Raw genomic sequence first — 19019 nt, forward strand, 5'->3', positions numbered from 1 at the left:
TAGGGAATAGTGCCACCCATGGTAGACTGTGTCTTTTTACATGAATTAACCAAAGATAATTATACACACATATGTCCACAGACAAACTCTATGTAGACAATTCCCAATTGAGATTCTTTTCCTGGGAGATTTCTACATTGTGTCATGTTGACAATTAAAGCTAAGTATTCCATCAAAGTGGAAATCTGAATCTGGAATTTTATCCTGAAAGCTAATGAGAAAGTGATAGAAAAATTAGAAATGATGATCCCCACCCCCATCTCAGTATGAAAGAATTATAGTGTGAGTGGAAAGACATTTGAGATGAGGATGGTGTTGGGGAACAGAACTGTAGCAGTAATCCATAAGAGAAAACAGGTAAAACTGAATTAGCAACACAGAGGAAACTGAGTCACTCGGTTAGTAATTATGTTGTGTTTAAGACAGGGATAGTTAAAAGAAAGAGCACATTAACTTTTGAAGGCTTGGGCCATGATGGGCTGTCATTCATGTGGAAAAAGAATCCAAAAGGGAGAGCTGTTTGTTATTCAAACAGGAAAACAAATATAAAAGTTTTGGCGAAAGCAGGAGTGGGAAGACAGAAATTAGTTACTTGGTAAATGTTGAGTCAAGGAGCATTTGGGAATGTTTAATTGGCAACTGGCTGGACAGACCTGGAGCTCAGGAAGGAAAAAGTCTGGCTAGAGAATCAGAGTTTACTAATTAATCAACTAAATGCCAAATCACCCCAACTATATGACTTGTAGAGTTTCTCAACTAAGTGATAGCTGGAGCCACGGCTGTGCCCCCCACAGCTTACGGTGATTTGTGGTATGCTCATTACACGTGCGGATGTATCCCGCCTCTTTACGACCCTCTGAAATGGCTTCTATTATAGTATCTCTTAATATGTGAGGACATAGCGTAGATGTTAGATAGCTTGCCCAAGGCCACACAGCCAGAACACAACAGGTCAGTGCAGTTCTGGTGCCTTCACTTTTCACTGTTGTTCTAGAATGCCTCTCAGAACAGATCACAGAAGAGAGAGTAGTGCTGGGACCAGAATCTTCAGGCTTGTCAACCTCCAAGGGACAGGGAGCCAGCTGAGGCGAAAAGGAACAAGGAGCAGCCAAAGAAGAACTCTGAAAATCAGAAGAGTGGCGGAAGTCCAAAGGAAGAGTATTTCAGTAAGAATGAAGGTGGCTCTCAACGGTAGCTCTGGAGAAGCAATACATGCCCACGCTCATACAGAGGTAGGTCAAGAAAAGCAAGGTTCTGGTAGACCAGTGTTTATCTGCTGCCGCGCTTAATTTTGTCAACCTTGCACAATGTACAATCGCCTGGGAAGAGTCTCAGTGAGGGATTGCCTGCATTTGGGTTAGCCTGTGGGCATATCTGTGGAGAAATGTATAAATGAAGCTAATTGGCATTGGAAGATCTAGCCCACTGTGGGAGGCACCATCCCCTAGGCAAAGGGGCCCAAACTGTGTAAGAGCAGAGAAATTGAACTGAGCACACGCAAGCATGTATGTGTTCGTTTCTCTTTGCTTTTGACTGTGGATGTGATGCGACTAGTTGTTGGAGCTTCTTGCCTTGACTTCCCCACAACAATGGACTGTAACCTGGAATTGTAAACTGAAATAAATCCTCCTTTTCTCTAAAATTTTTCCTACCTTCTTCCCTTCCTTCCTTTCTTTTTTTCTGCTTTTTTCTTTTCTTTTCTTTTCCTTCCTTCCTTCCTTCCTTCCTTCCTTCCTTCCTTCCTTCCTTCCTTCCTTCCTTCCTTCCTTTTTTTTTTTGAGACAGGGTTTGTCAACATAATCCTGCTTGTCCTGGAACTCATTATGCAGAACAGTCTGGCCTCGAACTCACAGAGATCCACCTGCCTCTGCCTCTGCCTATGGAGTGCTGGGATTAAAGAGGGGCACCACCACAACCAGCCTTTGTTAGTTTGGTGTAAGAGTGCAGAAATATGAGAAAAATGGAAAGTACCTTCGCTGCATCTGAAGTACTGCTATGTGCCTTGCTGAGCGTGCGCAGATCTAGTTCAGCAGTGGGGTGCTCACCTGGGATTCCCTGCCATCAGGACCTCCTTTTCTCTTGCGTTCCCCTGATTGTGTTGCTCATTCAGTCTCCTTTGTGTTCCAGGGCACTTTACATTATCATTTATATCCAGCAATCCCCAGGTATACAGCATTTCTGGTACTCATTCCTGCAGGCTGGCTTCACATGGTGTGCAGCAGTTCTTGGTCATGGTCTCGTGGTCTCTGAATCACATGTGAGCCACCTAGGGAAGCATTCCCTGAGGACACACATTTGGACCCTCAGCTCCCGGTTAGGTTGTCAGACATTTATTTATTACCACCTGGGCTTGCTACTATGTCAGGGGAACATGTTAAAGATTGTTAAGTATTGAAAGATTTGCTGTTACCTCAATGTCTATTATATTACATAGAACTGCCCATTTTGAGAAGCGATTGAGTTGCAAACCCAGACCAGCAACTAAAGAATCTGCCCTTGTGATTTTTAATGTGGGACTCAACTCTGGCATGGTGGCACACACAATCCTAGCACTGGGGAAACCGAGGCAGAGAGATCTCAGGTTTGAAGGCAGCTTGAACTATGTAGTGAGACCCTGTCTCAAAAAAAAAAATGAGGCTCAAAGTTGAAGCCAATATTTGTTGTTTTGTGTAGGGACCCCTCCCCCCCCTTCTAATGGGTTGTTACTCAGATTGTCTAATGAACCTTGCTTTTTGTTGCTCTGGAGACTCCTCCCAAAGTGAACATTTTAAGTGACAAAAAGCCAACATTTTAAGCAAAGTCGTTCAAATACACCACCAGATTTCTAGAAAAATATAGCCAATTCTGCTTTTATAGTTCATATTTAAATAATGATAAATGTGTTTTCCTGTATTTTTATTTATACATATGATCATTTCTAGACCCCAAAAAGGTTTGCTACAAATAAAAACTCACAAATCAGTGACAGATGATTTCAAAGCAAAATAATACTTCATGTAGAACTCAAACAATTCCATTCAAAGAACCTGCATTACATTTGAAAAGGGGTCTAATTTGTATTTCTTAGAAACAACAACAACAACCATAAAATCCTTGCAACCAGATGAAGTCTCAGAATTATCTGGGATATAAATAATCTCAGACATCATAAATGTTAGGCTTGTGGGGGGAAAAAAACCAACAACCCCAGCCTCTGTCGATCCTCCCTCTGCTGCCCCCCTGGGGGCTGATGCATATGCCGGGATTCACTACCTGCTTGTCTGTTCCACAGTTGACCTCTTTTTCTCGCTTCCTTCAGGCTCCAGTCCCTCGGGAATCTCTGAGGTTGGGAGTCTGTGCAGAAGCAGCAGCTGGTTTCTCCCAGCAGAGAGGCAGGGCTTGTCCTACCTGAGTATCCTTGACAAAGGAGTCACAGTATCATCACACAAACTTAAAGCTAATTCACAACATGTTTGTCGAAATCATAAGCGGTCTCAGACAGCATACTGTCTAAACTACCTCATAGTCTCCTTAGTTCAAAAGGAGCGTGTTGTCCCGTTCACCTAATTGTTTTTGTTTTGTTTGGTTGTGTTTGTTTGTTTTTCTTAAGACTCTTTCAAAATCTCCCTCAAGATTTCTATAGAACCTGGGACATCTGTGCCTAGAATCATTTGTGCAACTAGGTTAAACAATGTAACCCCTCAACCTTAGCTTCTTGCCTCTGGAAGTAAAACTAAATGAAAGCAGACTGCCCCGAGGAGTCTCCCGTGAGGCCCTGGCAGGGAAAGCGCAATTACCAAGTCTCTGGTGGAGCCAGATGACAGCTCCGGGAAGAAAAACGCTTTCAAGAGACAAAATTATACTGGGATGCAACTTGGGCAGGGTAGGGTCCCGGGGGCTTCTTGCTGTGGTCCTCATGGTGACAGGAGAGTATTGACTAGACTGGCAAGCCGGAGCCCTCTTTTCCCTGGAAAGAGAGAGTAACTGAACTCTCTCCTCTGGGCTTCTTCACAGAGTGGTACCTACAGGTCACGAGCACTGTTCAATATAGTGAGGAATGATGTCAGAAGTGGGCATCAAGAGAGAAGTGTGCCACCAGTGGTGGTGGTGGTGGCGGTGGCGGCGGCGGCGGCGGCGGCGGCGGTGGCGGCGGCGGCGGCGGCGGCAGCGCACGCCTTTCATCCCAGCATTTGGGAGGGCAGAGGCAGGCGGATCTGTGAGTTCGAGGCCAGCCTGGTCTACAGAGTTGAATTCCAGATAGCCAGGGCTACTCTAGAAAAAAAAAAAAAAAAAAAAAAAAAGACAACAGAAAAACAAAACAAAACAAAACAACAAAGAGAAGTGTGCCAAGGAGAAGTATCTAGTTTTAGGACTCCACGGAACATGTAGAATGGATAATATTAATGTGACGATACACTCTGACTAGAGGCCGAAAAGGAAACCTAACAATAACCTTTTCAGTCTCCCAGGGGTTTCCAAGGTAACAGACCCACAGTGCAGAGAAGGATGTTCCAGATCCCAGCGTGAAGTGTGTGCTCTGTCAGAAAAACCCTAGTCACTTAACCAACCCAAATTGGTGGAATGATGACGTGTTCTGTGACAGGCCCCAAGTTACTGTCCTCATCTTCTAAGGTTGACAGGTATACACGTCTGATCGGTTGTTAAGAATAATGGTAACAACCCTGGTTATAATGACGCTGACTGTCATTACTAAATGGGCTCAAGGCTCTCCCCCCCACTGTGTTTAATATGAGCAGGTTACTTGCTTTCATGGTGGAGTTTCCAGATTTGGGGGGAGGGGCGCTGATTTCAAAGGGATTAGGCAACTTAGCCAAGTTCATACATTTTAAAGTCATGGAACTCAAGCTGGAAATAATGGCAAAGGTATGTTCTTCAACAATTTACCCCGATCAAGAGAAACATGAATGGGGTGAGCGACTGAAGAATATAAAATAATTCAGGCTGGAGAGTGGGCTCCATAGTTCAGAGCACTGGCTGCTCTTGCAGAGGACCTGGGTTCAATTCTCAGCACCCACACAGCAGTTCACAACTGTCTGTAACTCCAGTCCCAGGGGATCAGACACCCTATTCTGACCGTGGGGCACCAGGCATCGGTGCAGTGAATAGACATACATGCAGGCAAAATATTCACACACACACAAAATAAATATAAAAGAGATAATGTCCTCTTCAGATCTGTAGCTCATAATTTGAATACGAATGAACCACACAGGCTTTCTGTGAACCACGGGTCCATCACTCACTTGCTGGTGCCTCCTCGGGCTATTTTCTGTTAATGCTTGGCTTGAGATGATTTCTTAAATCAATTCAATTGCATTTTCTACGAGTCAGACGTGGGAAATTGCCAGAATGTCAGCTCTTTCTAAATGACTGTAATTTGAGGCGTAAAATTATAGTGGCAGGCATTTGCTATGTATTTGTTGACAGGATTGATGTTACACTGTCGCTCAAGGAAGTCCAGCTGTTGGTCACATCTCTCTCCTCAAGGTCTTTTCCAAAGAATAAGCCAGGCATGCTAATTGAACACCACTGTGAAGTCTCAGGTTTTTTTTGTAAAATGTGGAATTAAATAATGATTTTTACAGTCCCTTCTGTTTCCTACTTTATATGAGTGTCTCATACTCAATAGATTTTTTTAAAAAAACTTTTTTTGAGACAGGATGTACTCCTGGCTGTCCCAGGGCTCGCTCTGTAGACCAGGCTGGTCTCGAACTCACAGAGATCCGCCTGCCTCTCCCTTCCAAGAGCTGGGATTAAAGGCTTGCACCACAATGCCCCACCCAATATATATATATTTTTTAAATTTTACTTTTTATTGATTCTTTGTGGATTTCCACCACACATCTCTATCCCACTCATCTCCCTGTCCCTTTGTATCTGCCCTTTGCCCCTTCCCCCAAGATAAAAGAAAATAAAATTCAAAAGAAAAGTCTCATCGTGGAAGCTATAATGTGACACAGTGAGTCACACAGTATACCCTTCACTCTAGACATCTTACTTGCAAGTGTTCTTTGCAATGAGTCCTTGGTCTGGTTCGAGGCCTCTGGTTTCTGCCACACTATAGACACTGGGCCTTCACTGGGACTTATTTTAGTTATCCTGTTGTTATTCCGTGTCATGGAGATCCTGTAGCTTTGGACTGCAGGTTTAGCCCCTTCACATGCTCCAGCAGATCATAGATGGGGTGGGCAAATTCATGACCCTGATTTTGGGTTGGTCAGCCCACCAGCTCTCCCTCATCAGCACCAGGGTGAGGTCTCCTGCACTGCCAAGCTAACTCCCACTATGGAGTAAGCAGCAGGGAGCAGGGCTGGTTCTCCTGCTCTCATGCCTTTGGGACCAGCTCACCACCCACACCTACACCACCAGGGTCAACTCCACTCTGCTGCCCAGGTGTACAGGCGCTGCAACTGGTGAGAGGTAGGGCCAGCTCTCTTGCTCTCATGGTCTCAGGGACAACTCTCCCACCTACAACAGGTGGTGGTGGGGGAATCATCTCTCCCTCACCCATGCCACCACATGGCTGATGGGAGGCAGACAGATGAGGTGCAGGGCCTGCTCTCCCAAGGGCTGTAGCTGGCGTGGGGCTGGGTCAGCTCTCCCATCTGCTGCAGGTGGTGAGGGGTGGCGGGGGAGCATCTGCCCCTCAATTATGCCACCATATGGCAGGGCCAATTCTCTCACTTTCATGCCCTCGGGGCCAGTTCAGTCTCACCCTGACCAATAGGGTCAGCTCTGTCCTGCTGCCCAGGCAAGGTGCAGGACCCACTCTTATGAGTGCTGCAGCTGGTGACAGGCAGGGCCAATTCTCCTTAGTGTTGCAGCCAATGAGGGGCCAGACCAATTCTGTGCAGCTCTATCCTCTAGGTCTTCAGTGGTAGCAGGAGCCATGGACATGAATACAGACCGAGGCTGTGGCAGGGCCACAGACCCAGACATGGGCCTTGGCAGCAGCTCAGGCCTGGACATCACCATGGCCCTGGATGGCAAACAGACTACCTACCTCAGCCCATTCCTCACCACCTTCACCTCTTTGGATCTGCCTCTCTCCACAGGGCACAAATCTTTCTGTCTCTCTCTCTCTTCCATACCCCACTGTAGCTTGAGAGTTTTCTCTCCAGGGGCAAATGTGTTGCTCTGATTGGTTAATAAATAAAACACTGATTGGCCAGTAGCCAGGCAGGAAGTATAGGCAGGACTAACAGAGAGGATAATTGAGGGAACAGGAAGGCAGAGGGGGAGACTGGAGCTGCCACCAGGATAAGGAAGATGTAAGGTACCAGTAAGCCACGAGCCACGTGGCAAAGTATAGATTAATAGAAATGGGTTGAATATACGAGTAAGAGCTAGACAATGATAGGCCTGAGCTAATGGCCAAGCAGTTTAAATACATAAGCGTCTGTATGTTTATTTTATAAGTGAGCTAAGGGACTGCCGGGGCTTGGCAGGACCCAGAGAGAAAACTCTCAAGCTAAAAATGGCGCCCCATGTTGGGCGCCAGATATTGGTGAAATTATTAAGGCCACTCCACATAGTTAAAAGGGAGGTTTATTTTGTGGGGTAACTTACAAGTGAATGGATAGTTTACAGAGTCTGGGAAAGGCATAGCACAGTCCGGCGGTGTTCTCTGGAGAACTCTGCTCTGTCTACCTCCAGTGTCCAGGGTCCAGGAACCAAGAGAAAGTGGCACATCTGGATCTCGGGTCTTCAGGGTCTTCTCTTGGATCTGCCTTGTAGGCGTGACAGTTCCCGAAGCCTCAATGGGGGTTGGAACTTCCAGATAAAAGCTGGAATGGCTGCCCAGTACACCCCACCATGTATTTGCTCACAGTAATAGCACTGGGCAGACCTGTGCTGTCTCCTCCCGGCCTGGGGTCAAGGTCCCTAGGCGGGCATGTGGATCTTTGCCTCCTGATCAGTCTTCATGGTGCTGGGCAGGCTCCTGCTGTCTTCTTCCAGTTCCCCAGGCTCAGTCTCTTTAAAATTTTTAATTGAAACGATTTAAAGATAGTTATTTTTCCTGTGTATGAAAGTTTTGCCTGCATTTGTGTATACACATCACATATACTTGTGCAGAGCCCTCCGTGGTCACAGTGATGTAGATTCCCTCGAACTGGAGTTATGGTTGGTTGTGAGCCACTGTGTGGGTGCTGGGAACTGAATGCGGGTCCTCAGAACTGAATGCTGGCCCTCTGCGAGAGCAACAAGTGCTTTTTAACAGCTGAACCATTTCTCTAGCTGCCTGTTTTTTTTTTTTGTTTTGTTTTGTTTTTTGTTTTGTTTTAACATGGCTTTTTACTTATGAAGCCATCTCCACCAAACGGTGAACAATAATGTCAGTGTCCAAAGGAGAAGAGCAATCCCAAGACCTTTGGGAAACAGGTAGTTAGAGATTTCAACAGGAGTCTGGGTGAGACCAGCTGCCGCTGCTGTGTTGATTGGTTGGCTTATTAGGGTACAGGTGCTGGAAAGAAATCTGTAGCCCTGCTCTGTGGCTGGTCAGAAGTTTGCTTCTGACATATCTTTTCCATGCCTTTGCTGTGGATATCACTCTATATAAATAAAAATCTGATGGCCAGTGACCAGGCAGGAAGTATAGGCGGGACAAAGAGAGAGGAGAATTGGGGAAACAGGAAGAAGGTGGAGAGACACTGCAGCCACCGCCAGGAGAAGCAGCATGTGAAGACGCTGGGAAGCCACCAGCCACGTGGCAAGGTATAGATTTATAAAAATGGGTTAATTTAAGATAAAAGAACAGTTAGCAAGAAGCCTGCCACGGCCATACAGTTTATAAGTGATATAAGCGTCTGAGTGATTATTTTATATGTGGATTGTGGGACTGAGGGGCTTGGGGAACCTGGAGAGAAGCCCTCCGGCAACAGCCTTGCTTTGTGTGCTGTGACAGCCTGGCTAGTATGCTAATGCTGTAGCACGAATCTTAGAAGGTCTTATTAATAAAAACAAACCTGAAGCCAGGTATTGGGGTGAATGCTGGAAGATCAGAGAAGGAGAACAAACCACAGCCACCTCACCTTGCCAATTCCTCAGCTGATCCTGTTTCCTCAGACTGGAAGCCTCTGTATCCTCATCCAAATGGATCTCAGCTGAACTGTGCTGCTCAAAAGCCTAAAAGTTTAACCAGCTCTAGTTCCTGGTCCTCACACCTTATATACCTTTCTGCTTCCTGCCATCACTCCCTGGGATTAAAGGCTTTTGTTAGCACACCTAGCTGTTTCTAGTGTGGCTTTGAACTCACAGAGATCCAGACGGATCTCTGCCTCTGGAATGCTAGGATTAAAGGCGTGTGTGCCACCATTTTCTGGGCTCTATATCTAGTGGCTGTTCTGTTGTCTGACCCCAGATAAGTTTATTGGGGTGCACAATATTTTGGGGAACACAATATCACCACATAATGCAGAGGGCATCTTGTGCCATCAAGACACTTCACTGCCTTCCCCACAAGCCCAGACTCCCTCCTCCACACCTGTGACCTAGATCCCAAGATCCACTGTCAGTTTGAGTTTAAACACCTGACTTGATGAATGAATTACATGAGCTTGGAGGAGGCAGCCAGGGCTATCGCAGAGGTCAATATGTCAGATGAGGGAGCTTTGTTCCCGGACCATCACTGGAAGAAGCTTCAGTTTCCTAAAGGATGCTTTCCCTTCCAGTATGAGAAGCCCCTGTGAATGGCACGTTCATTTCTTCAGCTGTAACGGCTTTTACTTCTCCGCATCAGCTCCGAGTTTCACACACAGGCCAATTCAGTTCCTTCTCGGAGTATCCGATGCTATGGGTAGGTCAGGGTGGAGCCTGCCTTCACAGTTTCTTGTGCTGACTGTGGATTTGCCACATAGAAGAACCATTACCAGATGTCATTGTACAAAAGCTTAGATCAAATCCTAGAAGCCCGCTTGAGGGACGGGGTAAGAGAGATTCTATACAGCTTGATTGATTGGCTCACTCACTGCTGTGGACTGGTTGGTGGAAACTCAGTGGTGTTCCCCCAGCATCTTCACGTCGTCACCAGCAGCGCCACTCAGGCAGTAGCTGTGGACTATGGGGTCAGGCTTCTGCAAGCCATCATCAGAATATAGTATACCTGGTGCTGGGGAAAATGGGACCTCTGACACAATGTCCCCTCACTCCAAGTGGCTAACACCCACTTAAGTCATGGTGCCCTGCCAGAGCACATGATAGTCTAGCTGGGTTTGTGATGATACTCAGCCCACTAGACCAAGAGTGGCTCAGTGGGGTGTCCCTGCTGGTCACCTTGCTCAGGCTCTGTGTCCTTGTAGAGGAAGGCCAACCCATCTCTGTATGGATCAGCAAAGACTGAATGAAGCTCTGCTGCTGGAATGTTCCCTGACATCTACCAAGTGTCTGTGCCTGGGCAGGTGAATACCTACCCAGCCCTGGTTCTGGATGGCCACCATGTGCTACCCTCTTCTGTATATGTCTGCCTGCATGGCCTGAAGCTATCCATCAGCAGACATGAAGGGTTTCCTCGTGGGCGGGGGTGGGGAGGGCTGGTGAGATTGCTCTGTGGGTGGAAGTGCTGGATGCCAAACCCGATGATCCGAGTTTGATATGGAGATGGATCTACATCAGAGAGGACAGGAACAACTCTCAGAACTGTCCCCTGACTTCCGCATCTGTACCATGGTGTGCATGCACTGGAGTGCACCCATAAATAAACAAAATGTAATCAAATATTTGTAAAAAGAGTTCCCTCTCCATGTCATTGACTTGATCAACGGTTGACTTCATTATCGGCAACCACTACACACGTGTCTGAACCTCAGGCCTCACTAGGCTCCTCCAGAGCATATGGAGAGGAAGCAGAAGAGTGCTTGGGGGGAAGAGAGTTCTATCCAGGACAGCCAGAGCTGCTACACTGATTTGATCCACCCACCCGACTTGATTCCTTTGTTTCCTTTATTCCAGGCACCTCTGCCCCCAGGAACTCCTTCCTGTCACTGGGGATTTGGTCCATGGAAATTTCTTTTGCCTGAAAAGGGAGCAAAAGCTCCAAGAACCCTAAGCTTGGACAACTTGAGAAGGCTTTCAGTGCTGTGGCTAGCAGCCAGGCCTCAAAGTCTCACCTCTGACCCCTCCACACAAGTAATCCATTCCAGCTACATGGGATGAAGAACATGTATGCTACATTAGAGGGCAGTAGACTGCTCCTGAGCCTTTATTCCAGCACATATTGAGAAAAATTGTTAATAGTATGGATGCTGGAAAGTTGTTTGATGAAATTTAAAATTCATCCCTTATTGAATTTTTTCTAAGTTAAGACTGGAAAGAAACAGCCTGACCTAGATAAAAGTCTCTGTTAAAAAAAAAATCAATTAATAGCATTTTAAATCAAGCATTCCTAAGAGAGTCAGTTGCTAGCCAGGGGCATGCTATTGCTTTCCAATGTCTTGGCATAACTAACCCATACCCTAATGTGCAGATGAGTAACATGAGGAAGAATGATTGTCAAGACTTACAGTGAAGTCACCTACCCGAGAAACCTAAAAGGATCAACAGAGGACCCAGAACATGATGTGAGTTGCCCCAATATTGTATATTGTAGCTGGAGAGTTTTCTCTCCGGGTCCTGCTAATCCCCGGCAGTCTGACAGCCCACTTATAAAATAAACACACAGACGTTTATATTATTTAAACTGTTTGGCCTAATGGCTCAGGCTTCTAGCTATCTAGTTCTTATATCTTAAATTAATCCATTTCTATAAATCTATAACTTGCCATGTGGCTCGTGGCTTACTGGCATCTTCACATGCAGCTTGTCATGGCCGTGGCTGGCAGTGTCTCTCTCCGCCTTCCGGTTCTCTCAATTCTCCTCTCTGTTAGTCCCGCCTATACTTCCTGCCTAGCTACTGGCCAATCAGTGTTTTATTTATTGACCAATCAGAGCAACACATTTGACATACAGACCATCCCACAGCAGTATATGTTCCTGTAAAGAGCTTTATTCTCCCCAAACTGGCCCATATATTCAGCATAATTCCAAAAAAATAAGTTAAACAAGATAAAAATAAAGATGTTTACCATAGTGTGAGTTTAAAATGTCCTCCAAAGGCCTGAGTGTTAAAAGATTTGACCTAAGTATGTGATGTCATGGGGAAGGGTGAATTTGTAAGAAGTGGGACCTAACTTGGAGGAAGTTAGGTCACTAGAATGAAGCCCATGGAGGGGACATTGGAACCCCTCCTCTCCTGGGCTTCCTGGCTATCACACACTGAGCAGGCCTCTGCCACACACTCCTGCCATGATGTTCGCAAAGGAACAGGTTCCTTACAACTGTAGACTCAATGCAAGAGCCAAAAGACACTTCCCCCTTCCTCCTGCTGATTTATTTTAGATGATTGGCACTCACGTGAACAGCTAAGACTCTGCAATACACATTACATGTGGGCTTTCTGCAGAATGGGTTTTTAAGTCAGTTGGTCGATGTAGTTTCACATTTATTTACCAAGTGGGTTGAAACTGTTGACTTTATATAGCTTCTTGAATGCAGCGATTAAGAAAAAACAAACAAGTCATTTAATAGATCTGTTCAGAACCAAATATGGTCTTTTTTTTTTTTTTTAAATAAAAGGAGAAACAAAGTAACCATAACTATTTTATGGAACAAGAGAATTTTGACTATAGGATAATTTAGCCCTATTTCCACTTAATACTCTTTGAAATACGATCAGGTTGGTGATCTGCCAAGACCATTTCTTTTACATTGCAACCGGAAATTGATGTGTATTAAGTTAGCTGCAAATTTGCTCTTGTTAGTAAAACATATTAGAGGTTATAAGTTCTTTACCTCTGGTACTGAAATAAATAAGTGTTATATTAAAATCCAAATAAAATATTTGTGCACTGAAATAATAAATTCAACAAGACTAAGACTATGTCTGTATGTACTTAGGAATAAGAGAAGATGTAAGGGGACCAGCAAGAGGAAGCGATGGAAATACTTGCCCCATGCAGTTCACTCTAATTCAGGGAATGAATTTCGGTCAATACAATCCAATGAGAACGTAACTGGCTGTTCAGTCAGGTTGTGGGTATGCTTTAGAGAGTCAAGCATGCTCCCTAAAGTCCAAAACACACTAACACTTCTGCAGGAAGAAAAGAAAAGAAAAAAGGAAGAGAAAAGGAAAGAGCCACATTCTCTTTTTTGCTGTTTTGTTTGTTTTCTTAAGACAGAGTGTCGGGGTTGGGGATTTAGCTCAGTGGCAAAGCGCTTACCTAGTAAGTGCAAGACCCTGGGTTCGGTCCTCAGCTCTGGAAGAAAAAAAAAAGAAAAAAGGAAAAAAGCAAAAAGAAGACAGAGTGTCATGGAGTCCAGGCTGAGCTGGAGCTCCCTCAGCAGCTGCAGACGGCCTTGAACTTCTGATTCTCTTGCCACCATGTCCTGACTGTGTACGCCACCATTCCCGGCTTAAATAACAGCAGCATCAACAACAACAAAACAAAAACAAGAAAACGGATCACTTTTCTATGGTACCTTCTATTAAAGGGCAGGTTTGCTTTTGCCCTTACAGTTCCACACCTGTAAAGAGGCTCTCAAGAGAGGGCTCCTTTTAGGGCATGGAGGGACAAATTCTTGTTGCAGATTGTGGCCAGCCTACAGAATGTTCACTATATTATATATATGGTTTCCCTGTGATGTGTTGTGGATCCAAATAGAAACATCTTCATAGTATCAGAAAGCCTCAAGGGCATTAAATGGTATTGTGGGATAATCTCTTTGTACACTGTGAAGATGTATCACTGTGATTGGTTTAGTAAAGAGCCGAGTGGCCAATAGCTAGGCAGGAGAGAATAGGCAGTATTTCCTGGGAGAGAGAGAACTCTGGGAGGAGGAAAGGTGGAGACACCCACGAGATGTAGAGCAAGTCAGACATACAGAATTAAGGAGAGGGAAAAAGCCAGGTAACACATGTAGATGGATAGAAACAGCTTAATCCAAGTTATAAGAACTAGTGGGGTAAGCCTAAGCTAAAGGCCACACTTTCATAATTAATAAGAAATCTCTGTGTCATTATATGGGGGCTGGCCATTCTTAGATAGTCTGACAAGAAAGCTTGCTACACAATGGTTTATTTTGTGTCTTTATTAATCTTGTGTCTGGGACTTACGGCTTAAGTTACCTTAATATAAAAATATCAGAAAAGAAGGGTCAGGCATCAGTGAGAGGGAAGGCTTAGGAATGTCATACTGGCCAGGCGGTGGTGGTGCATGCCTTTAATCCCAGCACTTGGGAGGCAGAGCCAGGTGGATCTCTGTGAGTTCGAGGCCAGCCTGGGCTACAAAGCAAGCTCCAGGACAGGTACCCAAACTACACAGAGAAACCCTGTCTCGAAAAAACAAAAAACAAAACAAAACAAAAATGTCATACTGGTTCAGTGTGTTTCCGTCTCCATGGAAATCAAGACTTTTAAGTGTCAAAATAAATCTAAAAGCATTTCAACCAGTGCAAGCAATTCTTTACCTTGATCTAAAAGTTTCCAAGCAATTTCTCCACTGATAACTTGCCTTGCTCTGGAAAGAAAGCTAGTTTTCCAAGAACCCTGGAAGGTGTCAGTGACTTAGTTTAGAATAAGGAGTTCAGGAGAGAATTTCTGACATTCCAACTCTCATTGAAGCCGATTAGGCTGTGGTGCATTAGAAAGGAGCTTGTAAAGCACGCTGCATCTTTTCTAACACACAAAGCTATACGGGGAAGAGGCGGACGAATGCCCAGTTACCTCCAATATCCCACAATCATGGACTTCTGCTTTTTGTTCCCCCTGGCTCCTTCGTTTCCACAATCCTGCCTTAGTGCTGTGCTTCGGATCCTATACCAGATTTAGCGCCTTCTCAAATTGGAAGAAATTAGATATTTCTAAGAGCATTAATTACACCAATATAGGATAATTACACCAATATAGGATGACTGGAGATACTCATCTCTGGGTAAAGAACTCCATAGCTTTACAAACAATTGTTTTTCCCAGTATCACCTGGATGTACCAAAATAACCTTACCAAGGGCCCAGGAGCTTCCAGGGGAATGGGCATGAAGACTATTTCCTTTCCACTTGAGATCCAATACAGAGACAGTCCTGACTTGAGATGTCCCAAGGGGAATGAGGGAGATGGACTCAGTGCCAGGACCTTGGGGTTTATGGGGCACAGCTTGTTCTAGGTACTGTGTGTGTGGCTGTGGTTTGAAACCCAGTTAGACCTAGCCACTGTGGCAGAGCAGTGGTGTTCGGGAAACAGTAGACGATTGTGTGAGTCCAATAAACTGTCGTGCTGGGCTTCCATGTGCTCGGAGCTACTGCTGCCCGCACAGAGCTCTGTAGCAGCAAAGACACCCTTCTAGCAGGACACTGGATTCTGTCAGAGCCCACTTATAACAGTGCCACTGTGTAGACATGACTAAAACTAGAATGTGTGGACTGAGCATTATAATTCAGCAGCAGAGGGCTGGATCCAGTCCCCAGCATCGTAAAACTCAACCCAAACCCAAACCCAAACACAATGTTTTACTGGACCGATCCATTCTTCTCCTATGGAATATTGAAACAAGACTACTGCTTCAGAAAGGTAAGTGTCCAGAGTTTCTGGTCGACTTCACGAATGAGGAGCCTTTAAGAAAAAGACATTGGATTGCCTCTGTTGCCAAGGTGGAAAGGCTCAAAAATAGTCACTGCAAAAATGAAGAGAGATGGCCCAGATTTGAATCCATATTATGTTTAATATGCTAGTTCAAGATGGAGCTCCAAGAGACTTGCTTTACAGTTTGAGTACAAAGCATGTACATGCACATGTGCTTGTGTGTGTGTGTGTGTGTGTGTGTGTGTGTGTGTGTGTGTTTTGCTGGGGCTTGAACCTAGGGCTTTGTTCACACTAAACCTGTGTTTTACCAATGAGCTGTATCTTTAGTCCTAAAACCTTTCCTTCATTTTTTTTAAAAAACTATCTCAAAAGACTGGATTCTAAGGAACTCTTGGCCAGTACTTTTCAAATGGTAGAAATATAGGCGCTCTGGAAATATTTGTTGAATGAAGGGATTTCTGGCTTATTACTGTTTTTGCCAAGTTTCTAAAAACCTGACAATCAGGAGCCAGTGGATTTCCTCAGGATTGCTTACAGGATCATGAGTGAGGGTTTGTGTGCTGGCGCATGAACGTTTTACCAGCGGCTACGTCACTGAAGAAGAAAACTCTCTTCTCCCCAGCGACCATGTACTGAGAGTAGAACCTCGAGGAGCAGTGGGTCTGTGAGCCTCTCCCTGGTTCAAGACAGGCTGTGAATGGGTCTGACCTCTTGCAGTTACTCAGATTGACTGAGGACCCTCCACTAAGTTTGGTAGGCCCATCCTCAGAAGGAGATGATGAGTAGCACTTCACTTATAAATTAGACGAAATCTGCATTTTTCTAAATTAACTAGCCTAAGATGAGTTTCAGGCTTTTCCCACCCCGCCCCCCAGTTCCACATTGCCCGATGTGAACACAATGTGCAATGTGGTCAGCAACCTCATGTAGGTCTTTATGTTGTTGCCTGTATTTTTGCACTGGCGTCTACTCATCTCTTCCTCTGCTCGGTGCAGGTGGTGTCTGTGTCTGAAGGTGCCTATCTTGTTCTAATTGATAGTCTTGGTCCACTAGGAGTTCTTGATCAAATCGGTGCTGTTGGGCTCTGTTTCTCCGGGAGCAGCTTAGTCCAATCAGTGTTAGTGGGTTCTGTCTCAGGGAGCAGTTATTCCCAATTGGTGTAGGGTGTGCTTATGGCTCCAGTGGTTGTTGGGTTCATAGGGTTGGTTTTTTGTTTGTTTGTTTGTTTTTGTTGGGGAGCAGGGAAAAGTAGCTGTCTGGTCCCTGGGGCTCCGATGGGTGGGGCCTAGGAGCTAGAGACCTGATCTGCCAGTCTGGAAATGGGGGCTTACCAATTCCCAGTTGGTGTAGGGTAGGCTTATGATTCTGATGATCTGGTTCGGTGGCTGGGTGGCGCCTTCTTTTGTGTTCTCAGGTCACGTTTTGCTCATTCGTCAACTCCTTAGCTGATCTTGTTTCCTCAGACTGCAGACTGTAGGCTTCTGAAACCTCTCCCGAATGGATCTCCAACTGAGCAGGTTGTTCAGTAGGGCAATCTCACCAACACCTCCAACTTGTTGGGTTTCGCAAGATCGGCAGGCAGAGTGTTCGGATTCGTTCTGGTCATGTCCCACGGAGGTGGCTCCTTCCCCGAGTGCTGGGATTAAAGGCATTCCTGTTCCAAGCTCTTAATCTCCACCTTTTCACCAACTCCTCAGCGGATAAAAGCTCAGTTTCTGGTTTTTATTACTACCACGCCTCTGCCGCCGCTCTGCCTCTGCCCGTGATCAGCAACCTCTGTGGCTGCATACACTTTTATAAATCAATGAAATAGATTTCTATTAGTTAATCAATCCATACAAATTTTACCTAGTTCACTTCTATTATCTAACTAAACTATGTATCATGGATCTGTTTATACTGCAATCTGTCTTGTAAAAGCAAAATGCTCATTAAGTCACCCTAATATTTTCTAAATCACTACTGAAGTTTTGGAATGTCTTGGTATGATCTTATGTCTGATAAGTGTCCATTAGCTTGGAAACTGAAGAGCAGACTTTTGCTCCTGGGGGCTGACAGGAATGCTGTCCATATGGCTGAGCATCAGAAGCAGCCTTTGAATGGGGCTAGAGCAGAAAAACTAAAAAACTCACCAATGAGCATGGTCTGCACCCAGGGTTGAGACTCTAGTTCAGGAGTTTTCTTTTGGGTCCTAACCTAATCAAGCACTCAGTCTCCATCTTTCTGTGACACTGTCCAATCTGTACAAAGGCCCAAAGGGCTTCAGTCTCAGGAAACTGACATGCAGCTTTAATGTTGGCTCTGGGACCCCTGACACTTTGTACTCCTACAGACATGCATACACAATTAATTTCCTTGAGGGTGACTCCACACTTTGCGTCTCAGAAAAGAAGGCCTGACATCACAAGGCAACCACTTTTAGTTGCTCCATTTCCTGAGCCTACAGCTGGCAGAATGCCTAGGACAAGATGTATTCAATTCCAGTCCAGAGCAACCCTGTTCAGAGAAGCAGATGGCCCACCTAAGGTGGGAAAATTACTTGCTTGTGGGGAGAGGCGGGGTGTTTGTTCATTTCTTCTCTTGGAAGGTGGGAAAGTGGGAAGTCAAATAAATAAAACACTTCACTAATGCATCCCACAGATGAACAGAATAACTGTTGCTGAACAAGGCCATGGGAGGCATCCTCCTGCCTCCAGGCATGCTGGAGGCGTTTGTCACATACATCTTACAGTGCTCCAAGACTGTGAAGACCATGCCATCAGAACAGCTAGCAAGAACCGACAGGTAACTAAAGAGACCAACCCTCGGTGATTCTCGCCGAATGGAAACAGAGCGGTGAGAAGCCTGTGGTGGTTCACGTGAGTGTCAAGTTTCAGGAAAAGGACCCGTCTGGTGGTGAAGCAAGAGGGTACTCCAGCTGCCGAGGTGGCCCTAGCAGGGGTGGAGGAGCAGGAATTAGCCATCTGCTCCTACTCAGGAGAGGGGAAACTAGGAGGCAGCGATTTGATTTGGGGTCTTTCTCCCTGTGCCCCACTCATATGGTGCTGTCCGCTGACCCCAGGGCTTCATGGACAACGGGCAAGCACCCTACTCACTTACCTGCACCTCCAGCCTGGCAGCAAGGGGTTTCTTGCTGATTTTCTAATACTTTCCAGATTCGGGGGAAACTTCTTAGCGTTACTTGTGTCTAGGTCACCCAGGAAGCACATTTCATCAGAAAGCTGTTCAGCCATGGATGGGACGCACCCCAAAACTATCTAATTTTTTTGCTCTGAATCTTCATTTATAAGCTATCCTTATTTATGAATTTATGAATTGCATGTACCTTGCTGGTGGGTGGGATACATCTATGCTTAAGAAAAGAAGTTCAGAGGTCACTAGCAAAGTTTATTGTATATATGCTACAGAC

Source organism: Peromyscus maniculatus, chromosome 17 (genome assembly GCF_049852395.1).
Source record: "Peromyscus maniculatus bairdii isolate BWxNUB_F1_BW_parent chromosome 17, HU_Pman_BW_mat_3.1, whole genome shotgun sequence".
NCBI lineage: Eukaryota > Metazoa > Chordata > Mammalia > Rodentia > Cricetidae > Peromyscus > Peromyscus maniculatus.